This window comes from Nicotiana tomentosiformis, chromosome 7 (assembly GCF_000390325.3).
Source record: "Nicotiana tomentosiformis chromosome 7, ASM39032v3, whole genome shotgun sequence".
Classification (NCBI taxonomy): domain Eukaryota; kingdom Viridiplantae; phylum Streptophyta; class Magnoliopsida; order Solanales; family Solanaceae; genus Nicotiana; species Nicotiana tomentosiformis.
The window spans coordinates 88687981-88714562 of record NC_090818.1 but is presented as its reverse complement, the minus strand read 5'-3'; the positions used below and the strand labels follow the sequence as shown (position 1 = coordinate 88714562).

At 39.9% G+C, this 26582-nt stretch overlaps 1 long non-coding RNA gene across 1 annotated transcript; it reads right to left on the bottom strand.

Annotated features, from left to right (window-relative positions):
* Positions 1-14802: 14802 nt before the first annotated feature.
* LOC104116727 (uncharacterized) lies at positions 14803-17506 on the bottom strand. Its single transcript, XR_011409854.1, has 2 exons — positions 16892-17506; positions 14803-15060 (listed from the first exon to the last, which is right to left on the bottom strand). It is a non-coding gene; the product is annotated as an uncharacterized lncRNA (long non-coding RNA).
* Positions 17507-26582: the final 9076 nt, after the last annotated feature.

Sequence of the window (26582 nt, the reverse complement as noted above, 5' to 3'; positions counted from 1 at the left end):
CCGTATTAAGTAACAGAAAGTCCATCCTACTCTCATAACCTTTAATAATGACCAAACCTGAATGATAAACACGGCCTACCACAATAGAGCTCCGAACAGGTGTAGACACATAAAAAGAGTATAAGAATCATGAAACATACCCATATATAAAGCAAGATAGGATGACTCATCCCGATAAATAGGACCAGATCAAGATAAAGCTGATGTATATCTATAACAAACCAAAACCATACCTATAGTGACATTATCTAGTGCAGTGGAATCAGTCCTATAAGAGAAAGCATAATAATGGTCCGGCCCTACCTACCTGTCCCCCATCTCTAGCTGGCTGTGTAAGTGTAGTAGCAACTAGAGAAGAACATATAGCCTAAGTACTCAGCCACAGTACACCCGCCAAAGTCTAGGACAATCTCTCAACATGTGCATGGTATCCCCACACTCAAACCAATCTCTCTGCTGACATGGCTGTGGGAGCTGTCCGGAACGAGTGCTCTAGGACCCATGCATAACTGAAGCACCACGTGAAACCTAAAGTGCAGACTGAACTGGCTGACCAACAAAACCTCTACCATGACGCACCATGTCCCCAAAAGAGGGATCAATAGATCCTCCCAGTCCACGACGCTTCTTAGCCTCCCTTTCCTTCATGTCTAGACCGCGAATGCAAACTATCCTCCTGGCGATCTCCACAACCTACTGAAATAAAGAATCAGTCTCCAACTCCCATGCCATCCCCAGTCTAATACCATAATTGAGCCCCTTGATAAATCTGTGGAATCTCTCTCTAAAAGTATAAATTAAAGCAGGTGCATGACAGGACAACTCACTAACACTCATGGCATATTCTGACACCGTCATAGTCATCTGACGCAATTGCTTGAACTCTGTGCACCACCCATCCTGGAGTGTATGTTAGACGAACTCCCTAAAAAGCATGTCAGAGAACTGAGCCCAAGTAAGTGGCACTACATCAGCTGGCCTACCCACCTCATAAGCCTACCACCACCTCTATGCCTACCCAGTCAGCTAGAAAGTAGTAAGGTCAACCCCACTCACCTCAACTATTCTTATAGTGCGCAGAATACGGTGACACCGCTCCATAAAACCATGTGCATCCTATGAAGTTGCACCACTGAAAGTAGGAGGATCATACTTATTGAACCTCTCTAAACTTTTTTGCTCCACCTCTGACGCCATTGGCCTGACCTCAAGCTGAACCGCAACCACCGGTTGTACTGGCAGAACACTTGGAACCTAACAAATATGAGTTTGCTGTTCTGGAGTATGTGTAGCGAGAGTCTTTACCCCTCCCCCATCCTGAGAAGTAGCTGGCACAACCAGAATTAATCCCACCTAAGACAATGTACCAAACATGCTCAGGAAATGTGCCAAAGTCTCTTGAAGCCCGGGGGTAGCAACATGCGTCTCAGGTGCCGGCTCCCCAATCGGAGCTACTGGTGGCTCCTTAGTTGCTGCTCTACCAGGTGCTCTAGCTGTAGCACATGCTCCTCCTCAGTCTCTAGCAATACTGGCCCTGGGAGTAGTATTGTCAAAAACTACAGCTTGTGTCCTCACCATCTGTGAGAGAAAAATCCGAACGAGAGTAATGAAAGAAGTGAAATTTACTCAACTCTCTCAATATATTAAGTAAAATATATGTTTGGCCCTATAAGGCTCGGTACGTATAACTGCTATGCCATATTAGGATCGCTCATAGGCACTCGGCCATACTAGGCTCTATATCTCGGCCATTCTGGGCTCGCTCATAGACAGTTGCTTTAGGGAAGCGTCATCCTGAATGACCTTTAAAGGTTATTCTTCCGTTGTCCATTATATCATTGCCGAAACGAGATCTCTGAAATTCTTACTATACCGACTATTATCAAATCCTTTAGTCCCTAAATCATGTTTGATTTTATTTTCGTGTTTACTAGCCCATACTAATTTCTATTACTCTGGGGGTCTAACTTAGCCTTCTAGTAATCATGTTGGAGTCACCAACTCATTTCTCGAAATAAGGATATGACTTTATGGCATATACTCTTTTATAGTCTCAAGGCTTGTCACCTCTTATCTTTTTCTTTACTTGACTATAGACTCTGTCATCCTGTCATATTATGATCTATCGTTATCACCCTTTTATCACATCTTACTCGTAATGCTTCATTTACTCTATTCTTATTCTCCTACTAATATCTCTATCTATTACCTTATTCTGAAAACATAAACAAAACATTCTTTCACTTTTATCTCCCCTTGCTCCATCTCACTGGCTCTTCGAGTTGCGTAATATTCTCATTTTACTAGGGGCGTGACAGGTTTGCCTCGGTATGTTGAGATGAGTTTATAGAACTTGTTATTCTAGTCTCTTTGGTAATTGGATTTTGAGTTCGTTTTGCAAGTTAACTACATTATTTTCACTTCCCGTTATTCCTGTTATTATTGTTATTGCGTACAGGTTATTGTAAGTGATCCGCCTTAGCCTCGTCACTATTTCGTCGAGGTTAGGCTCGGCACTTATAGAGTACGTGAGGTCGGTTGTACTCATACTACACTCTTCACTTCTTGTGCAGATACTCGAGTTGGTCCCTGCAGCACTAAGTGAGATTTGCTTGGATCTAGCTATCAGTGGAGGCTCGAGTTACAACTGCATGGCGTTCGCAGCCCTGAAGTCCCCCTCCATATCATTTTTTCTATTTATTTTGATTCAGACAATTATCTTTTTATTCAGACAACAATTTGTAGTACTCTAGACGCTCATGTATTCGTGACACCAGTTCTGGGATTATATTTGGATTTCATTGTTTATTAGTTTATCACCTTTTTAAAATGGTTAATAAAATATAGCTAATGTTGGCTTGCCTAGCATGTGAAATGTTTGGCGCCATCACGGTGCCGAGGGTGGGAATTACCGGTTGTGACAAGTTGGTATCAAAGAACTAGGCTACCTAGGTCTCACGAGTCATGAGCAAGTTTGGTAGCGTGTGGAGGATTGGTACGAAGACGTGTATACTTATCTTTCAAAGGCTATCAGGCTTTAGGAAAATTGCACTTATTTATATTCTCTATCATGCGGTTTATTTCCATTATTGAAGTTTGAACCATTCTACTCTTGTTCTCTCGCAGACGGTGAGAACTCGCACATCGTCTACAACCGGGCAGAAGCCAAAGCCCCTATTGCAGCCACGACCAGGGGTAAGGGTCGAGGCTGAAGTAGAGGTTGAGGCAAAGGTAGAGCTCAACCGAGAGGTTAGACAAGTTCACCAAGCTCATTCCTGTTCATTGGACCGTTACCACGAGGTGTTGAGCAACATGGGTATTGTTGAGACCGATGGGGTCGAATTTGCAGTATTCTAGATGACCGGCTCTACCAAAAGGTGGTGGCAAGATTTTGAGCAGAGCAAACATGCCGGTTCACCTTCACTTACTTGGGATCAGTTTTCACAGCTATTTCTGGAGAAGTTTATTACTTTTACTTAGAGAGAGGAGTACTGTAGATAGTTTTAGCACCTTCAGCAGGGTGGAATGTTTGTCACCCAGTAGGAGACTATATTTGTGGACATTGCCCGTCATGCAACTATGTTGATTCATATATATAGAGATAGGATGATGAGGTTTATTGACGGTCCTACCTTCGCCATCAGGCTTTAGATGGCTAAGGAGACGAGGGATGATATTTCTTTACAGAAAGCCGTAGAGATTGCTAGACGGATTGAGATGGTTCGTCGTCAGGATAGGGGGTCGACATCTGAGAAGAGGCCCTGTCATTTCAGTGGCTTCAGTGATGCCTCAGCTGGAGGCAGTGGTTCTTTTGGTAGAGGCCATCCTTCTAGGATGATTCAGTCAGCTCTTCAGGTAGCTCATAGTGTTTCAGGCTGTCGTGGGTCTTATGGGTTTCATCCTTAGCACCCAACATTCAGTGTACCTTTAGCCCGTATCAGTGCACCACCGCTTCGGAGTTACTACAACAGCTATTCGGGTCGTCAGGGACAGTCTCAACTTCAGCAACCTCAGCAGCCAGGAGTGTGCTTTGAGTGTGGGGGCATAGGTTACATCATGACGTATTTCCCTAGATTGACGAGCAGCATGCCTCAGCAGGGTTCTCGTGCCATCATGTCGGCACCGGTTGCTCCACCGCCCGTACAACCAACTCGATGTAGGGGTCAGTTTGTTAGAGGTGAAGGTCAGGCCAGTAGAGGTGGAGGCCAGCCAGCTAGGGGGTGCCTGAGAGGCGAAGGTTAGAGTGGTGGGGCCCAGCCATATTTTTATGCATTCCCAGCTAGACATGAGGCAGAGTCATCTAACGCTGTCATCACAGGTATTGTTCCAGTTTGCCATAGAGATGATTTAGTTCTATTTTTTTGGGCTCTACTTATTCCTATGTGTCGTCCTATATTGCGTCATATCTGATGATGCCTTGTGATTCTTTGAGTTCTCATGTATATGTGATCCATGCCTGCAGAGAGATTTTATTATTGTAAATCGTGTTTATCGCTCGCGTGTGTTTTCTATCGGGAGTCTTGAGACTAATGTAGATCACCTACTTCTTGATATGGTGGACTTTGATGTTATTTTGGGCATGGATTGGTTGTCACCTTATTATGCTATATTGGCACGCCAAGACGGTGACCTTAGCCATGTCGGCGTTGCCCTGATTAGAGTGGAGGGGGACTCCTGGCCATTCTACTAGCAAGGTTATTTCTTATATGGAGGCTCGGCATATGGTCGAGAAGGGATGTCTACCATTTTTGGCCTATGTTCGTGAATCGTGATTCTAGTACAGAGGTTCTTTCCATGGATTCATTACCTGTTTCGCTTGAGTTTCTAGAGGTGTTTTTCTGACAGGGATATTGATTTTTGTATTCACTTGGCTCCGGGCACTCAGCCAGTTTCTATTCCACCATACCGTATGGCGCCACCTGAGTTGAAGGAACTAAAGGAGAAGTTGTTGTATTTTCTTGATAAAGGATTCATTAGGTCCAGTGTCTCGCCCTCGGGTGCGCTAGTGTTGTTTGTGAAAAAGATGGATGGTTCAATGAGGATGTGTATAGACTATCGGTAGTTGAACAAAGTCACTTTCAAGAACAACTATCCGTTGCCGAGGATTAACGACTTATTTTATCAGCTTCAGGGTGCCAAAGTGTTTTCGAAGATTGATTTGAGGTCTGGCTACCATCAGTTGAAGATTAGGGCATCAGATGTCCCTATGATAAGTTTTTGGACTCGGTATGGGCATTATGAGTTCCTAGTGATGTCATTTGGCTTGAAAAATGCCTAGCAGCATTTCTGGATTTTGATGAATCGGGTATTTAAGCCCTACTTTGATTCTTTTGTCATCGCATTCATTTATGATATCTTGATCTACCCCCACAATCGAGAGGAGCATAAGCAACATCTTTGGGTGGTACTTCAGACCCTGAGAGATTGTCAGTACCATACGCCAAGTTTTCTAACTGTGAATTTTGGTTGGACCGGATTGCCTTTTAGGGATATGTTGTATCTGTTGAGGTCATTAAAGTGGATCCTCAGAAGATTCAAGCAGTTTAGAACTGACCTAGACCTACTTAAGCTACAGAGATTCGGAGCTTTCTGGGTTTTGCGGGGTATTATCATCGGTTCATGGAGGAGTTTTCATCCATCGCAGCCCTATTGACTAGATTGACCCAGAATGGTGCTCTATTCAGGTGGTCGAATGAGTGTGAGTTGAGATTTAAGAAGATCAAGATTGCCTTGACTACAGCTCCGGTGTTGGTATTACCCACGGGTTCAGGATTTTATATGGTGTATTGGGATGCATAAATTATTAAGCTCGGTGCAATATTGATGCAGGATGGCAGGATGATTGCATAGCATCGCGACAGTTGAAGGTTCACGAGAAGAATTACCATATTCATGACTTGGAATTGGTAGCCATTGTTCATGCATTGAAGATTTAAAGGCATTACCTATACGGCGTATCATGTGAGGTATTCATGGATCATCAGAGTCTACAGTATCTTGTTCAAGCAAAAGGATCTCAATTTGAGGCAGGAGATTGTTAGAGTTGTTAAAAGATTGTGATATCACCATTTTGTATCATCCCGGGAACGCCAATATGGTGGCCGCTGCCTTGAATAGAAAGGTTGTGAGTATGGGTAGCCTTGTATATATTCTAGTTGGTGAGAGACCACTAGCATCATATGTTCAGGCCTTGGCCAACCAGTTCGTGAGGTTAGATGTTTCGAAGCCTAGTCGGATTCTTGCTTGCACGGTTTCTCAGTCTTCTTTGTATGAGCGCAACAGAGAGCCTTAGTATGATGACCCCCATTTGCTTGTGCTTAAGGACATAACGTGGCACGGTGATGCCAAGCGGGTTACCATTGGAGATGATGGGGTTTTGTAGATTCAGGGTCAGATTTGTATGCCCAATATGGATGGGCTTCATGACTTGATTCTTGAGGAGGCCCACATTTCACGGTATTCCATCCATCCGGGTGCTGCAAAGATGTGTCAGGATTTGAGGCAGCCTTATTGGTGGAGAAGGTGAAGAAAGATATAGTACGCATGTAGCTCGATATTTGAATTATCAGCAGGTAAAGTACGAGCATCAGAGGCCAGGTGGTTTGCTTCAAAATCTTGAGATTCCTAAGTTGAAGTGGGAGCATATTACCATGGATTTTGTTATTGTGCTCCCACGAACTCAAAAGACATTTGACGCTGTATGGGTGATTATGGATAGGTTGACCAAGTTGGCGCATTTCATTACAGTAGCAGTTACCTATTTTTCGAAGCAGTTGGCTGAGATCTATATCCGTGAGATTGTTCATCTGCACGATGTGCTGGTGTCCATTATTTCTGATCAGGGTACGCAGTTCACATTGCACTTTTGGAGGGACGTACATCATGAGTTAGGCACACGTGTTGAGTTGAGTACAACATTTCTCCCCCAGATGGACGGATAATCCGAGTGTACCATTCAGATATTGAAGGATATGCTTCGCACTTGTGTTATAGATTTCGGGAGTTCTTGGGATCAGTTTTTGCCACTTGCGAAGTTTTCCTACAATAATAGCTACCAATCGAGTATTCATATGAATCCCTACGAGGCACTATATGGGAGGCAGTGTCGTTCGCCTTGGTTGGTTTCATCCAGGAGATGCTCGGTTATTGGGTACCGATTTGGTTCGGGATACCTTGGAAACGGTCAAGATGATTCAGGATCAACTTCGCACAGCTCAGTCTAGGTAGAATGGTTATGTCGATCGTGGAGTTTGTGATGTTGCATTCATGGTTGGAGAGAGGGTACCGCTCCGGGTTTCACCCATGAAAGGTGTGATGAGGTTCAGAAAGAAGGGCAAGTTCAGCCCTAGGTATATCAGACCTTTTGAGATTCTTAAAAGTGTGGGTGAGGTGGCCTACAAGCTTGCATTGCCACCTAATTTATCAACAGTCTATCCGATATTCCATGTGTCCATGCTCCAGAAGTATCAAGGTGATCCGTCCCATGTGTTGGATTTCAGCTCAGTCCAGTTGGACAAGGATTTGAATTATGAGGAGGAGCCAGTGACCATTCTAGCCCAGCAGGTCTGGAAGTTGAAGTCTAAGAGTTATCCATCAGTTAGAGTGCGGTGGAGAGGTGAGCCGATCGAGGCAACTAAGTGGGAGTCCGAGTCGGATATGCGGAGTGGAGAATGTGATGACCTGATAGGTCATTTTGAGATTAAGCCTCTATTTCTTTGTTTTGAGACCTCGATTAGCTGCGTTTAGCATTTCTTGCTTTACGTGCGTAGTCCGTGTCTTATTCTACGAAGTCTTTATGTGAAAAATTAAAAAAAAATGTGAATTTTTGCCTTTAAAATGCTTTGAGTTGACTACGGTAGACTCTCCTTTTATTTATTCCATCAAAGTAAAATACAAATAAGAGTTATGGCATTCAATATCATATTGCAAGAAATCCAAGAATTTCTGGGGGCACTAGCATGAGCAAAAATGGTTGAAAAGTCTACTGTTTGAAATAGAGTAAAACAACCCAAAATCCCAGGAGCTAATCCCCCGAAAAGGTCAGATTCGTGCAAAAACTTAACATCTGTTATTTGTGAACAGACCGGCTTGAGACAGATAAATCCGGATGAATACCACAAGGGGGGTTCAGCAGGCAGGTTGCACTCTAGGCGGCTAGGAAGGCTCGCTAGACCAGCCGGTACCCCTTTTTAGTTAAACCAAGGTAGGGTCGTGGCCGGGTTCACTCGTGAAAGGAAGGTTCTAGCGGTAAAGTAAATAAAATCCTCCCTTCTTGATTCCTTAGGGTACGCCCCCTATGGACTTTCATTAAAAAAAGGAATTATCTGCACTGGCTTCAGTTAGCTGTGAAGTACGCTGATACCCCGATTTTCTATAAATCGTCACAATAAAGTATGATAACCTTAAATTGTCTATGTACTTTGTTTCAAATAAGCGCCTTGAAGCTAGCTAATCCAGCTAGCAAACCATAAAAGAAAGGGGAAAATAGTAGCTGGAAGACACGGAAATAAAGGTATCATTTCCAAAAAAATTCCAAGACAAGATATGCCTTATTTACAAGATGGAAGATCTGTTGATATGGTTTTTAACCCATTAGGAGTGCCTTCACGAATGAATGTAGGAAAAATATTTGAATGTTCACAACATTTTGTGTAAACGGGCCCAGATCGGTATTTTGACAAGCCTAGTGGGTCTGTATCGTGATTTGGGACTTGGGCGTATGCCCAGAATTAAATTCGGAAGTCCCTAAATTATTTTGACTGTTGAAACATGGAATATATCTGTATCGCTATTTGAAACTTGTCTGCAAAATTTGGTTCAATTTGAAATTGATTTGACATTATTCGGGCTCTTAAATGTGATTCTAGTGTTCTTGAGTTTCACTTTAAAATTTCATTTGCTTTGAGTTTTGATTTGTAGATTTAGATGTTATTTTGGTGATTTAATTGCGCGAGCAAGTTATTATGATGTTATTACACTTGTGTGCATGTTGGTTTGGAACCCGAGGGGCTCGAGTGAGTTTCAGACGTGATTCAGATGCGTTTTGCTAATGAAAAGTTTGTTGTTGCAATACTAGCTCTGGTGTCTGCTGCAGATCTCACATTGTGAGGTCTGGATCGCAATTGCGAGCCTTGCTTTTGCAAACAAGAGTTCGCATTTGTGAGCTGGGCCTGGGATTGGGTAACCTCGCATTTGTAAGGAAATGGTTCGCAATTGCGAACAGCTCAGGATCGCATTTGCGATCACTTGGTCGCATTTGCGATGCCTGACAAAATTGTGCTCCTTCGTAGTTGCGAAGGCAGTGGTCATATTTGCGAAGGTGGGAACTTTGCATTTGAAATCATATTGTCGCATTTGTGATCATATTGTCGCATTTGCAAAATATGTTGCTCTGAGGTAGGGTTCGCATTTGCGACCCTTGTCTCGCCTTTGCGATGTTCGCAATTGTGAACCTGGCTTTGCAATTACGACATCTGCAACTGGATAAAAGATGAAAAAATGGGACGTAGCTCATTTTAAACCATTTTCAATCCTAAACCCTGTAGAGGCGATTTTCCAAGAGACGTTTCTTCCGAATTCATTGGTAAGTGACTCTAATCCGTTTCTTTTCAATTACCCATTACACATGAGATTTCAATATCAAATTTAGGATTTTCATGGTAGAAATTAGGGATTGGGGTAGAATTGGGGATTTTATAAAATTGATATTTAAACCTCAAATTTGGGACGGATTTCGAAACAAATCACATAACCGGACTGAGGGTGAATGGTAATCGGGTTTTGGTCCAAATCTCGGTTTTGACCAAGCAAGCCCGAAATTGACTTTTGTTGACTTTTTAAAAAATGTTCTAAATTGAACCGCTTTCATTTGTGGGTAGTTTCTAAATCTTATTTTGAATCATTTGGTCCATAATTTGCTAGATTTAGTTTGTTTGGAGGCCTGTTCAAAAGACAAGGTCGTGGTCGATTGATTACTTGAGTTGCAGATGATTACTTGAGTTGCGGAGTGACGTTAGGGTCGGGTCTAACCTTGATTTGAGCGAATTAGGAATCCTTAGGAGTACATGTTATGTGAATTACGTGGGAAACGGCGTATACGCGAGGTGACGAGTGTATATGCGCCGTTATGTTACTTGATTTCATGTTTTCGTTGCTTCATAGTATATTAGTTACATGCCTTAATTGCTACATGCTTATTTTACTTCCATGCCATAATTGTTACTTGTCATCTCGTTATCCTTGTATTAAATTGTCTATCATTTCCATAATTCCATGCTTATTTGCTACTTGTGTCTATTTGCTTTACTTGCATATCTAAATTGTCCTAAGTTTTATTCATCTTATTGTTTTGTAATATTTGTTGACTTCTATAATGTAGTTTCACTTGTATGAGTTATTAGTTGGTTGATACCGATGAGTTCGTAAAGTGGAGACATTCGAGTTGTTAGAGATTCTTTAATTATTATGTGATTATTCATTACCTCGTACATTTACTCTCTTGATGTAGAAATTCTTGTAAATTTTGGTTGTTGGATTGCTATTGTTGATTGAAATTGTTTGGGGAACGGGTTGCACGCCGCAATAGAAATTGAATGGTAATGGATTGAAATGGCAAAATAAGGACGTATTATAATATTGACAGATGATGATATGGTGGGATCAAGTTGCGCGCTGTAACAAATTGTTCTTGTTGTATTTGTTTGTGACTGTAGGGTTCGCCTCGGTATGTTGAAATGAATTTATAGAACTTGTTATTCTGGGCTCTCTGGTAATTGGATTTTAAGTTCGTTTTGCCAGTTAACTACTTTATTTTCATTTCATGTTATTATTGTTATTGCGTACAGGTTATTGTAAGTGACCCGCCTTAGCCTCGTTACTACTTCGTCGAGATTAGGCTCGGCACTTACAGAGTACATGGGGTCAGTTGTAGTCATACTACACTCTGCACTTCTTGTGCAGATACTAGAGTTGGTCCCAGCAGTGCTGAGTGAGATTTGCTCAGTTCTAGCTATCAGTGGAGACTTGAGGTACAGCTGCTGGGTGTCCGCTGCCCTGAAGTCCCCCTCTATATCATTTTAGCTATTAATTATTATTCAGATATTTATGTATTTATTCAGACAACTATTTGTTGTACTCTAGACGCTCATGTATTCGTGACACCAGTTCTGGGATTATATTTGGATTTCGTTTTTATTAGTTTATCACCTTATTTCAGACAATTCAGTTATTGTTGTCATTTAATTGTAATTTTTTAAAAATGGTTAATGAATATAGCTAACGTTGGCTTGCCTATCAACTAAGATGTTAGGCACCATCACGGTCCCAAGGGTGGAAATTCTGAGTCATGACATTTACTCAAAAGTTAACCCTTGGTCAACTCTAGCAACTTAAGCTTCCAAAATAAGACTAAGTGTCCCAAATCATTCTCAAACCTTTCCGAAATAAAATTAATCATTCCCACAAGTTATAAATAATAAACAAATATAGGGGATGTATCAAATAGGTGAACGAGGCTCAAATACGCAAAATAACTGGGTTGTTACTGTTGCGCCCTATTTTGCACAAGTCAAAACAAATACAACTAATGGTCCATCTGAAGTTGATAAAATGAGTGTCGCCACCTAATAGTTTAAGGTATATTATGGTACCTATGGGTTTGCATAATTATTATCCTAATGATCTACTAGTCGGTGAGATTTGGGTAAGGGTTCTAGTTATTCTAAGGAGAAGCTGTTAGGCACCACTCAGAATCTACCTGAGGTAGTTCCTTAGGCTAGGTTCGAGGAAAATGTCTATATTCTACTTAGTCATGTTTTTTAAAGCCTATGAAAATATCCTAAGTTTTAGCTAAAAGTCTACTACTTGAGAAAAGGTTGTGTATGTACTTTGAATATAAATTATATGTTTTTTGGTTTTATAATCTTGAAAAGAAATTGCCTTCTAAAATATGTATACTTATTAAGTTGAAAACTAGATACGATTTATTTTCGAAAAAATCTTGTAAGAACTCTTTTGTTTAAAGAAGTTGTATGTTCTTGGGAAAATATAACTTAGTAAATAAAAGACTATTTGAAATTACGCCTTAAGTTGAAATGGGTATACCTTTATTTGGAAATCAAGTTCCATCAGAACCTCATACTTTAAAATTCGTTGAAGTCCATCAGTTCATAACCATCGACTGTGTTTGGTTTTATTTCTTGAAAATAGCTTTGTAATTCTGTATTTTTGCAAGAGAATTCACTTTGCTTTTGAATCTGTCAAAGTCTAAACATACTAAAAATGGTTAGTGATAACAAGATATGATCTTTCATTTGCTAAGAAGATAAATAAGAGATCAAATATTAAAGGAGCTTAAAGAGCAGAATTTCTGATTTTTATTTATTTTACCTATGAGCTTTGGTTTGACTATGTTCCTATAGGAAGAATCAAATATCTTACACATTCAATATGTCTAGTTTCCCTAAAGTATGTATATTCACAAAGACGGTAAAGAACAACAAGTCCAATTTATGGATTCTCCACTCAGATGGGTCAATATTTCCCGCCACTCCTCCTGGCCATGTGGTGTAACCCAGTGCCTCATCTTTTCGTTATGGCTCCGGATCATGTTATTGATGCCAACAAAATAATCAACCGTTGCCTCTCTCTGTAAGAAATATTCTATGGCCTATATCTGGAGTAGCAAGTTACAGCCGCTGAAAAAAATAATATCCCCTTGAGCATGCCGATAGTGTTCGAAATGTCTCTGCCAGTATCATATGAATGAGGTTGACTTGCAGATTTCCCTGGAAGGTAGCCAAATCGAGGGGCAGCAGGTTGATATTGATTCGTCCCCTTCTTTGTGGGAAAATCAGCAGTCACAACAATGCTAAAGAAAAGTTAAGGGGCGGTGGCTATTCCATGTTGCTTGATCGCACTAAAATTCTTCAAGATGCCACTCATAGCTCTCCCGAAGTACGAATTTATCAAATAGCTGGTCCAAACTCATCCATCTATCTTTGACATTTCTCAACTTTCTGTTGCTTGTCAGACCCAATACATGAGGAACCATTGGTATCTCATGACGACAGGTAGTATTGGTTTTCTCCCGGCAAATGGTAACTCTGTGAAGCTGGTAACCTCCTCTTGTGTCGACGTCAACTCACAATCAACAAATTTTAAGAGCACTTTGGATGGGTCCAAAAACTCTCTCAGCAGCCTAGCGAGGACTTTGTCGACTTGGATGTTCATCAATGCGGTTTTTGCTCCCAAGTGTTTTCTGATCTCATTCACTTGCTCTCGTCGAATGTTCCTCCACCGCTGCTTCAACTTGTGAGGTGCAACCTTGACCATGTTAATCTGGGGTACGTTGTGGTTCATTCAATGTAAAGAGCTGAAAAGTTTGGTTAGTGTTTGCTCCGTATGTATAGTGTCTTATCTGGATTGGTTCATCATTTCATAGAGAACATGTCAATAGGTGCATAACCCATTGACATTAATGTGGCTTTCCTAATCATGAGTCAATACCAAGGACGGACCCACCTAAGGTTTATGCAGCATGGCCTATGATTACTAAGAATAGTTTGTAACCTAATTTTGGAGTTGGACTGAATAACTGCAAGACATTATGTCAATTGGCCATACAAAGTCGTTCTCTGAAACTAGAGAGTTTTGAAAGAAGGTTCTGAGTGGTGTAAAAGACAACCCCTGCGCGTTATTTGTGTGTGATTGTGTACAACCAAGACTCGGTAGGAAAGATATGATGACAATGCATAAAGCAGTAACAGATAATTATGGTAAAGTAGTAATATAAGCAAACAGTAAGCATGTTAAAAAGATATCCTCAAAGTTCAAGTCTAATATAAGTCTGGTAGGGTGAGAACTTAAGTGTAAAAATCCCCAGCAGAGTCGCCATGTTGTTGCACCCTATATCGCACTAGCCAAAATAAAATACAACTAATAATCCATCTGAAGTTGATAAAAAGAGAGTCGCCACCTAATATTTTAAGGTTTATTAGGGTATTAATGGGTTTTTAAAATTATAATCCTAATGGTCTATTAACAGGTGAGATTAAGGTAAGGTTTCTAGTTATTCTAAGGAGAAGGTGTTAGGCACCCCTCAAAATCTACCCGAGGTATCTCCTTAAGCTTTGGCTAGGTTCGAGGAAAAATGTCTATATTCTGCTTAATCATGTTTTTTAAAGCCTATGAAAATATCCTAAGTTTTAGCTAAAAGTCCGCTACGTGAGAAAAGGTCGTGTATGTACTTTGAAAAGAAATTATATGTTTTTGGATTTTACAATCTTAAAGAGAATCGCCCTTTAAAATATGTACAGTTATTAAGTTGAAAATTGGATACACTTTATTTTTGGAAAAATCTTGCAAGAACTCTTTTGTTTAAAAGAAGTTATATGTTCTTAAGAAAATGTAACTTAGTAAATAAAAGACTACTTGAAATTGCGCCTTAAGTTAGAATAGGTATACCTTTATTTGGAAATCAAGTTCAACCAGAACCTCATACTTTGAAATTCGTTGAAGTCTATCAGTTCATAAGCATCAGCTGTATTTGGTTTTATTTCTAGAAAACAACTTCGTAATTATTTTTTGCACTTCTGATTTTTTCAAGAGAATTAGTTTTGCTTTAGAATCTCTCAAATTCTAAATTATTAAAGGATTAGTGATAACAAGATAAGATCCTTCATTTCTTACGAAGATAAATAAGTGATCAAATATTAAAGGGGTTTAAGGAGCAGAATTTCTGATTTTTTATTCTTTTACCTATGAGCTTTAGTTTGCCTATGTTACTACAAGAACAATAAAATATCTGACACTTTCAATATGGTTAGTTTGTCTAAAGTATATATACACACAGAGGCGGTAAAGAATAATAAGTGCAATTAAAGGATAGGGAAAGGAGAACTGGACTCTCGCGATGGGCCTACAAATGTTCAAGCCCAACATAATGTACACGAATAGTGGCCTCGATAGGAACGTGATGACGTATATCTGAAAGTGGACTTGAGCTCCAAATGGGCTCAGCAGGCCCAAATTGAATTCATGCACACAAAAAAAATAAAATAACTAATGTATATCAATTGCAAAAGCTAAGTAAGATAAAGAGTATAACAAATGGTAATAAAGAGCAAAAGAATGTCGTGAGGCAGATTTTATATATTCTAATCTTATGAGGATTAATAAGAGTTAGTGACTAAAAGCTTGGTGTAAATCCTCTCTTATTGATATAATCTCCCTTTTGAGCTCCTTGTACTTCAGAGTTCATGAGGGTCTCACGGACCCCGAACAGTGCTTTTGTCAAGGAGAGAGAGAATAACCACAATGAGTTTTTACATCTAATTACCCTTAACCACATTATATTAATCTTCTTCAGAGGTTTAAACATAAACAAAAGAATCAACAGAGTAACTTTATACTGCTAAGATACAAAAAGTAGTTACAAGAGTCATGGTAAACCCTTTAAAGGTTCAAATACATAAGAAACTCAACAACTATGAACAAATGGGATGTTGTAATTCATTTCAAAGCACAAAAGTAGCCAAGGGCACGATATTGACTTAAGAGGAATCATATCAGAGTCATGAGATCACTTTGAAGACATAGTCAAGCAAGAAAACAAAGTGCAGGCAAGAGACATGTTTCACTTCTCATAGAGTTTAGACGCATAAGTGTTACAGTAAAGTATCACACAGAGATGAGCATAAGAGTATGTTATATTGGCTTCACTATAGGTTTAATCTTCCATAACTCTTCTAAGTGAGTTCAGATCATAGGGATTGTTCACAGGTGTTTCTAAAGTCTCAGCATAGTTAACATCAAGCCTATACCTTATCATTTTGACACCTAAGCTGATTATTCTAATCAGAATTCCTAAGGGGCATGCCAATTAGTCAGGGAAACAAAGTCATTAAATAGGAAAGAATTGATCTTACTCTTACTCAATACTGACAGACTGATTATACAACACATATATCATCAAAATTTCTAACTATCAGACTTAAACAAATTCAGGGTGAGTCCCTACGGGAGATGGCACTATCAGGTATAAGGAAATAGGTAATAACATCCATTTTAAGGCAAACATGTCATAATGAACTGACACTTGAATATATAGGCAACTAGTATGGTATGTAAATCAAACTCAATACATGATTTTAATTTAAGTTAATATGACAAACATATAGGAATCAGGATAGCAGAAAGTCACAACTAAGTCTAACAATTAAAGTCATGAGAGCATATCATCACTAGCAATGGGAATAGATCCCTTAGTGGGAAATATTCACATACTCAAACCAAGTAAAGCACCATAGCAACCAAGGCAAGTAAAGGTTAGCACATAGGTGCAAATATATAGTCTCTCAAACTGAAGTCAAAAAATAGTTTATTAGCATAGCAAGGATTAATATGACAGAGGTAAGCTCATGTGTAAAGGTCATTAATGTAATGGCAAGAGTCTCACAAAAGCTCAAACAGTCATGAGAGGGTGAGTATTAATCTCATACTAAGGATCAATAGAGAACAATCTTCCTAACACACTTAGCAAGGTTCAGCACGTACTTTCTTGACTTCTCACACCATCACAAAGAACGCACAAGAATCATTCTGTTACTACTACATATGCAGTATACTAATTAGAGTCAAACAAATTAATATGAAGTTGGGAACTAAACCAAATAGCAGAACATTACATGTATCGGGATGGCATAATGAAACAAGTAATGACAGCATACAAATGATTCTTTGAAACTTGATTTTATCCCAACCTCTTCTGCAGGGCAGAAAACCAAGTAGTAGATGTTCAACAGTGATTTAGGAATCCAAACTCATGACCAGTATAACAGTTGAACTCAAACCGGAGAAGAGAAAGAAAATAGAAAAATCAGAGAGTACTTACTGAGAAATTCTTAAACTTCAACTCTTTTCTTTCTTTCTTTTGTGTTTCGGATAGTATTCAATTTGTCTTAGGTGAATACATTGAATTCCCTTTTTTATAGTGGCATACGAGACTTAGTGTCCCGCTCAGATTCAAAATAGTGACTGGAAAGTGCCTATATCCAGATGATGATAGTAATAGAGGTGAAATCAGTGAAGAACAGAGGGAAAAATATCTTAGAAATTACTTGGGCACGAGGGGATGACCGTTAAAGCTTTTGGACTGGTGGTCAAACCGTAATATCAGAGGTCACTACGTTTGACCTATGGATAAATAATAACATTGATTAAACAAGAGACAAGCAGCCATGCATGCTCTGGATTTGAAAGAACATGGGAGGTTTGATGGGTTTTCAAGTTTCACGATTTAGGTCCAGGTTTTAATTTGGGGATTTTGAATTTCGGTGATGATAATGGAAATATTCCACCTGGATTCGCGGCATAGGGGACAGACTGGGTGATTTGAAGTTGATTCTTGTGACCTTGCACAAATTTGTGCAAGGTCTTTGAGGATTGATGGGCTGATGGATGAGGGAAAGGAGAGAGGAAAGGGAAATGGAGGCGGTTAGGTGGTGAGAGAATGATAGGGTTTAGGGGTGTTTGGTAGGTTTAATAAAAGTTTTATTATGGGAAAAAATATACTTCCGTTGGATCTCTGTAATCCAAAGGTGGAGATGAGGTCAGGCATATATTTTAAAATAAAGGAATAAATGGGGATTAATGTGGACCCTTGATGATCTGGGCCAGAAGTCCAGATTCTTGTGTTTGTTTTGTGAGTGTGGGAAATAGGCGACGTGGCACGATGCTATTGGCTCAGAGACTCAGAGGAAGTGGCACAGATTGCCAACATGGAATAGAAAGGGTGAGTCTGGACTGGGTCAGGGTGTTTGGGCTCGTGTATTTGGGCCAAAATATCTTAAATAAAGTTTAACAATTGGCCACATTGAGTTTAATTGATTAATTACAATTGTAGCCTTTTGAGCATTTAACCCCTTTTTAAAATCAACTTAATTATGCTTAATTTATCGTAATTAAATGCAATAAAATATAATAATCAAATATATTACTAATTGCTTTAATTAATTAGTTATTGTTATAATATTTTATTAATTGAATTATGAAACTACTTTGGTTAATTAAAGTAAATAAGGAAATATAATTATAAATTTAAGACTAATTCATTAAATTAATTATAAAACTTGTTTATTAAAATATAATGGTTATTTTAATAGTTCAAAACAGTAAGAGTAGTATAATTTATAAATATTTAATATCAAATTACTTTTAATTCAATAATATTAATTATTATTATCTATTGTATTTTAGAAAAATAGGTATTATTGATTAGAAAATATTTTACCATATTTATTGCCAATTAATAATCATAAATAATTTAGAGACTAGACTCTACGTAGGTTCTCTACGTATCCCATCGTGGGAAGGTAGGTCAGGTGTAGTTCTGTTACAATAAAACCCTAACTCTATTGTCTTCAAATGTGTTATCTCTTGATTGCGTCTGAATTGATTGGCTTCGTGCTGAATTTGCCGTCCATTTCTACTAGGATTTGTGCACCTCCCATTTCTTAATCGATGGCCTTCGTGCTGACTTTGCCTCCTCTTAATGGGGGGAATATCTTCTTCAAAACCAACTGACCCGATGTGAATTGCCGAGGTTTCAATTTTCTGTTGAACGCGTTGGCCATCCTATTTTGATACAGATGACCATGATAAATCCTTCCATTCTCTTTTCATCAATGAGCATAAGTTGTTCTTGCCTGAAACATATCCATTCTGCATCATCTAGCTTGGCTTCCTGGATAACTCTCAAATATGGTATCTCGACCTCTCCAGATATCACAACTTCTATGCCATTTACCAACAAGTATGGTTTTTCCCCAGTAGATGTTCTTATGGTAGTGTGGTAACCCGGTAAGGCAAAGGATAGCTTTTCGTACCATTGCATGTGATTGTCCACTTATCTTTTTAAAGATTCTATAGATGTTTTTGGTGGTTGCTTAAACTGCTTCATTCATTTGTGGCCTATAGGCTATGGAGTTGTGGTGGACAATTATGAACTTCTAGAAAATCTCCCTCATGAGATTGCTATTGAGATTGGCTGCACTGTGAATTATGATTGACTCTGGAATCCCCAATAGACAGACTGTGTTTTTACGGTCGAAATCTGACACCACCTTCTTCGTGATAGCCTTGTATGTAGAAACTTTGACCCATTTTGTGAAGTAGTCGATGGCTACCAAGATTAAATGATGCACGTTCGATGCAACGGGTTCTATAGGTCCAATCAAATCTATGCCCCAAGTGGCAAATGGTCAAGGAGAGCCTATTCCATTTAACTCATTCGGTAGAACTCGGATGAAATCCCCGGGAATCTGACACTGTGATACATATGCACGTAGCGGATGCTATCACTTTCCATGGTCATCCAAAAGAATTCGGCTCTCAAAATCTTCTTAGCTAAGGTGAAACCATTCATGTGAGACCCGAACGTTCCTGTATGTATTTTCTCCAATAATCTTGTTGCTTCAGCATCATCCACACCCCTTAACAGACCCAAATTCGGGGTCCTCCTATACAGAACTTCCATGTTAAGGAAAAAGTGATTTGCTGGTCTTCTTAAGGCTCATTTATGACCATTAGTGTTATTTTCTTGGTACTTTCTTGTTTCAAAAAACCTTTGATGTCTTGGTACCAAGGCCTACTATCTGGATCTTCATCTACCTGGAAATAGTATGCATTCTAATCTCGAGCCTCTATCTCGATAGGGTTGATGTAATTCTTGTATGGGTGCAGGATCATGGATGACAAAGTTGCGAGAGCATCGACGAACTCATTATAGATTCTAGGCACATGTTTGAACTTGATCTTGGTGAAATTCTTACACAACTCCTTCATGCAATACAAGTATGGAAGGATCTTGACATTCTTGGTGGTCCACTCACCCTGAACTTGATGTATCAACAAATCAGAATCTCCTATCACCAAAAGCTCTTTAATGTTCACGTCGACTGCAATCCTAATCCTTAGGATTCATGCCTAATATCCTGCCATATTACTTGTTCAATGTAACCTTATCTTAGCTGAAGCAGGATAATGTTGTCCCGACTTCGAAATTAGGACTGCCCCAATTCCCACTCCCTTGAAATTTGCTGCCCCATTGAAAAGCATTCTCCACCCTGGATATGAATCTGAAATATCCTCCCTAGTGAACAACACTTCTTCATCTGGGAAGTAAGTGCTAAGTGGCTTATAATCCTTGTCCACCAGGTTTTCTGCAAGATGATCAACGAACGCTCGTCCTTTGATAGCTTTCTGCATCACGTACACAATATCGAACTCACTGAAAAGAATCTGCCATTTGGCCAATTTTCCCATAGGCATCGGCTTCTTGAAGATGTACTTGAGCGGGTCGATTCAGGAGATTAAATATATGCTATATGCCAATAGGTAATGTCTTAACTTCTGAATGATCCAGGTCAAAGCGCAACAGGTCCGCTCTAACAATGTGTATCTGGCTTCATATCGTGTGAACTTCTTGTTCAAGTAATAGATAGCTTGCTCCTTCTTTCTAGTCTTATGATGTTGTCCCAACATGCATCCAAATGCATTATTCAAGACTAACATGTATAGCAGCAGAGACTTCCCAGGTTCAGGAGGAATTAACACAAACGGACTCGACAAATACTCTTTGATTCTATTGAAAGCTTTTTGACATTCCTCTTTCCACTTTGTAGAGGCATCTTTATTTAACAACTTAAAAATCGGCTCACAGATTACTATTGACTAGGCTATGAACCTGCTGATGTAGTTCAATGTTCTAAGGAATCTCATCACACCCTTCTTACTTTTGGGTAGAGACAAGTCTTGAATTGCCTTGATCTATGAGGGGTCTAGTTCTATCCCTTTTCTGCTGACGATGAAGCCTAACAGTTTTCCTATGGGGACTCCAACACATATTTTGCAGAATTCAACTTCAAACTGTACCTTTACAATCAGTCAAAGAACTTCCTTAAGTCGTTCAAATGATATGCACTCTTTCATGACTTGATGATGATGCCATCCACATATACCTCGATCTATTTGTGGAAGATGTCGTGAAAGAGGTTTGCCATGGCCCTCATGTAGGTAGCACCGGCATTCTTGAGATCGAACAACATGACCCTATAGCAATATACTCCCCATGGTATGGTGAATGCTTTCTTTTCTGCATCTTCTTTGTGCATCTAAATCTGGTGGTATCCAGGAAACAATTCACGAACGATTGTAACTTATGTTTCGCGCACTTTTCGCTAAGGATATGGATATTCTAAAGAGGAAAGTCATCCTTGGGACTGGCTTTGTTGAGATATTGGTAGTCCACGCATATCCTAATCTTTCCTTCTTTCTTCGATACCGGTACGACGTTTTCCAACCATGTAGGGTAATTGGTGACCCTCACCACATTTGCTTTTATCTTGTTAGTGACTTCTTCTTTGATTTTTAGATTCAAATCTGGTTTGAATTTTTTGGGTTTCTGTTTGGTTGTTGGCCCAGCGGGATCAGTGGGCAACCAGTGCGAGATGATGTCAGTACTTAAATTGGGCATGTCGTCATATGACCAAGCGAATACATTGATGTATTGTCCGTAGAGCTCTTCCAAGTCTTCCTTCTGTTCTGCTTTCAAGTGGATGCTGATTCGAGTCTCTTTCACATCTTCTTCACTTCGAAAGTCAATCACTTATGTTTCTTCATGATTGGGCTTTTTCTGGCTTTCTAGCTGCTCAGTCTCTTGCAGGTGGTTCTTAGGCATCATACTGTCATCGTACTCTTCATAGTCCAAATCATTTTGCTCACCGGTTTCGTTAGATGTCAAAATCGTGGAATGCGAGTTTTTATTGATTTGATTACTAAAAAGATAAATTGAGTATAGATAAAGATAAAGATGAATTTGCGATGATTTCATGAAAGTAATTTTTTATTTAACCAAAAAGAACGTCTCAGTATATAAAGAGGCAATTTAACAAAAAGGTACAAGCATGGTTCAGGACTCAATTGACCATGCGCTTTTTCAAAATTACTACAATTCCATACTACCAAGACTCCCGCCGAACCAGAGACAGGTGGTCCAGTTTTTCAATGTCTCTCTAGGTTTGGCATTTTGAATAGTCGGTGTCTTGATATCATCTTCGTCGCAACATTCCTCGATCATGGCTACAAAAAATCTTCCCATACAATCATTGATATAATCATCTGGTGGTGAGCTCTGACCGGGTCCTGGAATATGCTCTGGTACCAAAACCTTCTTCCTAGGGTTATCGTTGTATGTTCTTCCAGTTATAGGCTGATACCTCAAGCCGGTGGTACTTTTCTGCCCATTCGATTCAATTGGCTCTGGTATCCCATCTGATCGGTCTCCTAGCCCATTCCCTGGTCGGTATCCATATTTCATCATTTCCTACATTGCCATCTTTAACCTATAGTGTTACTGCATGCTGTGATTCTACTCATTCTTCTACATTTATGTTGCTTGCATGATCTTGATTGCATGGATGGCGACCCCATCTAATCCTTCTATGAAAGGAACTGCATTCTCCAAGTAAGCTGACCGGCTTCACTCCCCATGTATCCCAATCTCCTGGAAATCCCACTCAAATTTCATACACTTATAGAGAATGGATGGAACTGCCCCTGCCATGTGTATCCAGGGCCTTCCTAATAGTAGATTGTATGAAGACAAAATGTCCATCACTTGAAACAATATTGGAAACTCAACTAGGCAAATTTTCAAGGCTAAGTAGATATCTCTGATGACATCCTTCTGTGACCTATCGAAAGCCCTTACTGTTACATGGCTCTCTTTCACTTCCCTCAAATGAATGCCCAATTCTCACAGAGTAGAGAACCAGAAAATATTTACTCCGGATCCTCTGTCGATAAAGCACACATGATACAACTTTGTCCCCACATTTGACTGTGATGTGCAGAGCCTTGTTTTGGTCCATAACCTCCATAGGAAGTTCATCTCATCGAAAGGAAATCTTGTTTTCTTTGACCATCTTCCCAATGGTTGCTACTAGTGCCTCGCTAGTGGTACTGCCCGGCATACTTTCCCCACTTAGCACTTTTACTAAAGCATCCTTGTTACTGTCGGAGCTCATCAACAAATCCATAATTGATATGCGGGCAGGGGTCTTTCTCAACTGTTCTTCTATGAAATTTTCTTTAATCGGCATCCTCATTCAAAACTCTACTGCCTCCACGTCTGTTGTGTTTCTCCTCTGATTTTGCTCTCTACTCATGTTCCCTCAATTCACCTCTTCTGGAGCGTAACACCTTCCTGACCTAGTCATTATGTGAGCAGTTGCGCTGAATGTTATTTTTCCTTTCCCTTTGACTGATGAGTCCACGAAACTGCCTTATATACTCGACTCCCTTCATATCTAACAGTGGTGGTGGATCGTTGTTGATTTGTCTGAACTATCATAGGAGGTTTCAACTTCATAGTAATCAATGGAGTTACCCAAGGGAGTGTTCTTGCAGCTTCATCATTCCCAATAGTGACAATGCTCCCTTTTAAGTAATAGTCCTCGTCTAATACAATTATGTTGGCTCCTTAGTTTCTGTGGTTTGGTTGTGGGTTACTATTTACACACTGGATAGCTCCACTTTTAATCAATAGTTTGATCTTATTCTTCAATCTATAACAATCCTTTGTGTCATGCCTAGGAACACCTTAATGATAGGCGCAATGCTTGCTTCCATCAAAATATTTGTAGGGTTGGTCGAGGATTCTTCCTTCCACATGGTAGATCATTTTGTCTCTTCTTAATCGTTCGAACTATTGGGCTAAAGGCTCAGAAATTAGGGTGAAGTTTCTTGGATTCCTTTCTTCAATGTTTGGACGTGACCTGGGTACATAGGCATGTCTGCTTTTATGGGTGGTGGTTCGAACTATATGGTCGTGGTGGGTTTGGATGTATATTGGCTCGGGGTGGGTTATAATGGGGTTGACCATTGTAGAATAGTTGGGTATTATATACTGGGGTATAAGGGAGGATGGGTATTTGTGGGGTAGGAGTTGGTTCGACAAGGAGGACTTGACTGATAGTAGGGGGAAATCGCTGTTACTTCCTCTTTCCTCTTCTTCCCACTTCCGATTGAATTGGATTGTATAGCCTTGCTAGTAGCTTGTAGCACGATCATTGACTCTATCTTTCTTGACTTGATACATTCATCCAAGAAAACTCCCATTTTAACCAGGTCGAGAAATTTCTTACTCATCATACCCATCATCTTTTTGAAATAAATTCCCTTTTGCGCACGGATAAAGTAATTAGTTTTCTCATTATCATCCAACGGTGGTTGAGTCCTAGAAGCTTTTGATCTCTAACGGCGAGCATATTCTTGAAATGGTTCAAAGAGCCTCTTCCACATATTCACCAAAGTGAATCCGTTCGGAGTGACCTCAGTGTTGAATCTGAAGCGATTCATAAAATTTTCAGCCATGTCCTACCACTCCCTCAAATTCCTAGTGTCTTGTCTGGTATACCAAACAAGCGCTTCTCTAGTCAGACTCCTTATAAATAGTTTCATTCTTAGCTTTTTATTTCTCCCTAATCCGACCAACTTGTCACGGTATGCCCTTAAAAGAGCGTGTGGGTCGCCTGTTCCGTAAACAATGTCGAACTTTGGAGGTTTGTACCCTGCAGGCATATCAACATCGGGATGTATGCAATTCTTCATAATCCAAGCTCTCTCTCCCTCGAGCAACTTGGAGATTCTTCATCTGTTTCCTCAATACTCGTAGTTTTTCTGATACTGACTCCTCTTCCTTGTATTTTGCTTCTTTCTCTATCTCAGCATATTGGTCTATCTCATAAGGCACTCTGACCGTGATGGGCGCAGTAAAGGTAGGCTCATGACCGGCATATACAGGTGGAATGTACCGCTCATGTGTGGCGTTGTGTGCCGCAGGTATATACTGTGTGTGATTGTTGGTAAAAGTGACGTTGTCACGAGGAGGGGTGTGAACCAAATTGGTGGTAGCTGGTGGATTTTATGGTTCTTGGACATAGTTTGGAGCATAGGGTGTGTGTATAGGAGGGTTTGGTAAATTTGCAGGGGTTACTGGTGGTATAACTTGAGTTGTGGGATTTGCGGTGATAGTAGTTAGGGTATTGGTTGTTTGTCGGATAGATGAAGGGAAATGGTCAGGGATTGAATCTAGGGAAGGGAAGCAGGGTGGTTGCAGAAGCATTTTCACGACCAAATGTGCTAGCTCCCAGATTTGTTTTTCCAGTATCATAGGAATGAGGGTGAGTTGCAGATTTCCCAGGAAGGTTGCCAAAACTAGGGACAGCAGGTTGATATTGATTCGTCCCTTTCTTTGTGAGAAAACCAACACTCCCAACAATGCTAGAGAAACGTTTAAGGGGTGGAGGCTCTCCCATGCTTCTTGATCACACTGGAATTATTCAAGATGACACTCATAGCTCTCCCGATGTTCTATTTTGTCAAATAGCTGGCCTAGCTCACCCATCCATCTTTGACGTTTCTCAAGTATTTGTTTCTTGTCTGACCCAATACATGGAGTAACCTATGGTCTGGCATGCCGACTAGTTGTATTGGTTTCCTTCCGACGAATGGTAACTCCATGAAGTTGTTAACCCCCTCCAGTGTAGGCATCAACACACAATCAACAAATTTGAAGACTTGTTTGGATGGGTCCAAAATCACTATTAGCAGCCTAGTGAGGACTTTTTCGGTTCAAGTGTTCATCAAGGCAATTAGTGCTTCCAGGTCTGTTTTGTTCTCACTCACGTGCTCCCGTCGAATTTTCCTCCACCACTACTTCAACATGTGAGGTCAACCAACGACCATGCTAACCTCGGGGACGTTGCAGCTGATTTCCATGTAAAGAGGTGAAAGGTTTGGTACATGTTGACTCAGATATTTAATGTATTATCTGGATTGGTTCGTCGTTCCACAGAGAGTAGGTCGTTGGGTGCATAAGCCGTTGACATTAAGGTGGCATTCCTAATTGTGAGTCAATACCAAGGACTGACCCACCTAAGGTTTATGCAACATGACCTATGTTTGCTAAGAGTAGAGTATTTCCTAATTTTGGAGTTGGACTAAATAACTACAAGATGTTATGTCAGTTGGCCTGACAAAGTCGTTCTCTAAAACTGGAGAGTTTTGAAATAAGGTTTGGAGGGGTGTAAAAGACAATCCTCGCATGCCATTTGTCTGTGATTGTGTACATCCAAGACTCGATAGGAAAGATGTGATGATAGTGTATAAAGTAGAAACAGATAATTGTGGTAAAGTAGTAATATATGCAAACAAGTAAGGATGTATAAGCATGTTGAAAGTGTAAGAAAGTAGAATGAAGCGAATAAACATGTATTTGAAGGTTAAGCATAATTAAAGCAGAATATAACAAAACATCCTCAAAGTTCAAGTCTAACCTAAGTCTGCTAAGGTCAGAACCTAAGTATAAAAATTCCCAGCAGAGTCGTCATGTTATAGAACCTTATTTTGACCTAGTCAAATTAAAATTTAACTAATGGTCCATCTGAAGTTGATTAAAGAAAAGTCGCCACCTAATATTTTAAGGTATAGTAGGGCACCTATGGGTTTGTTAAATTATTATC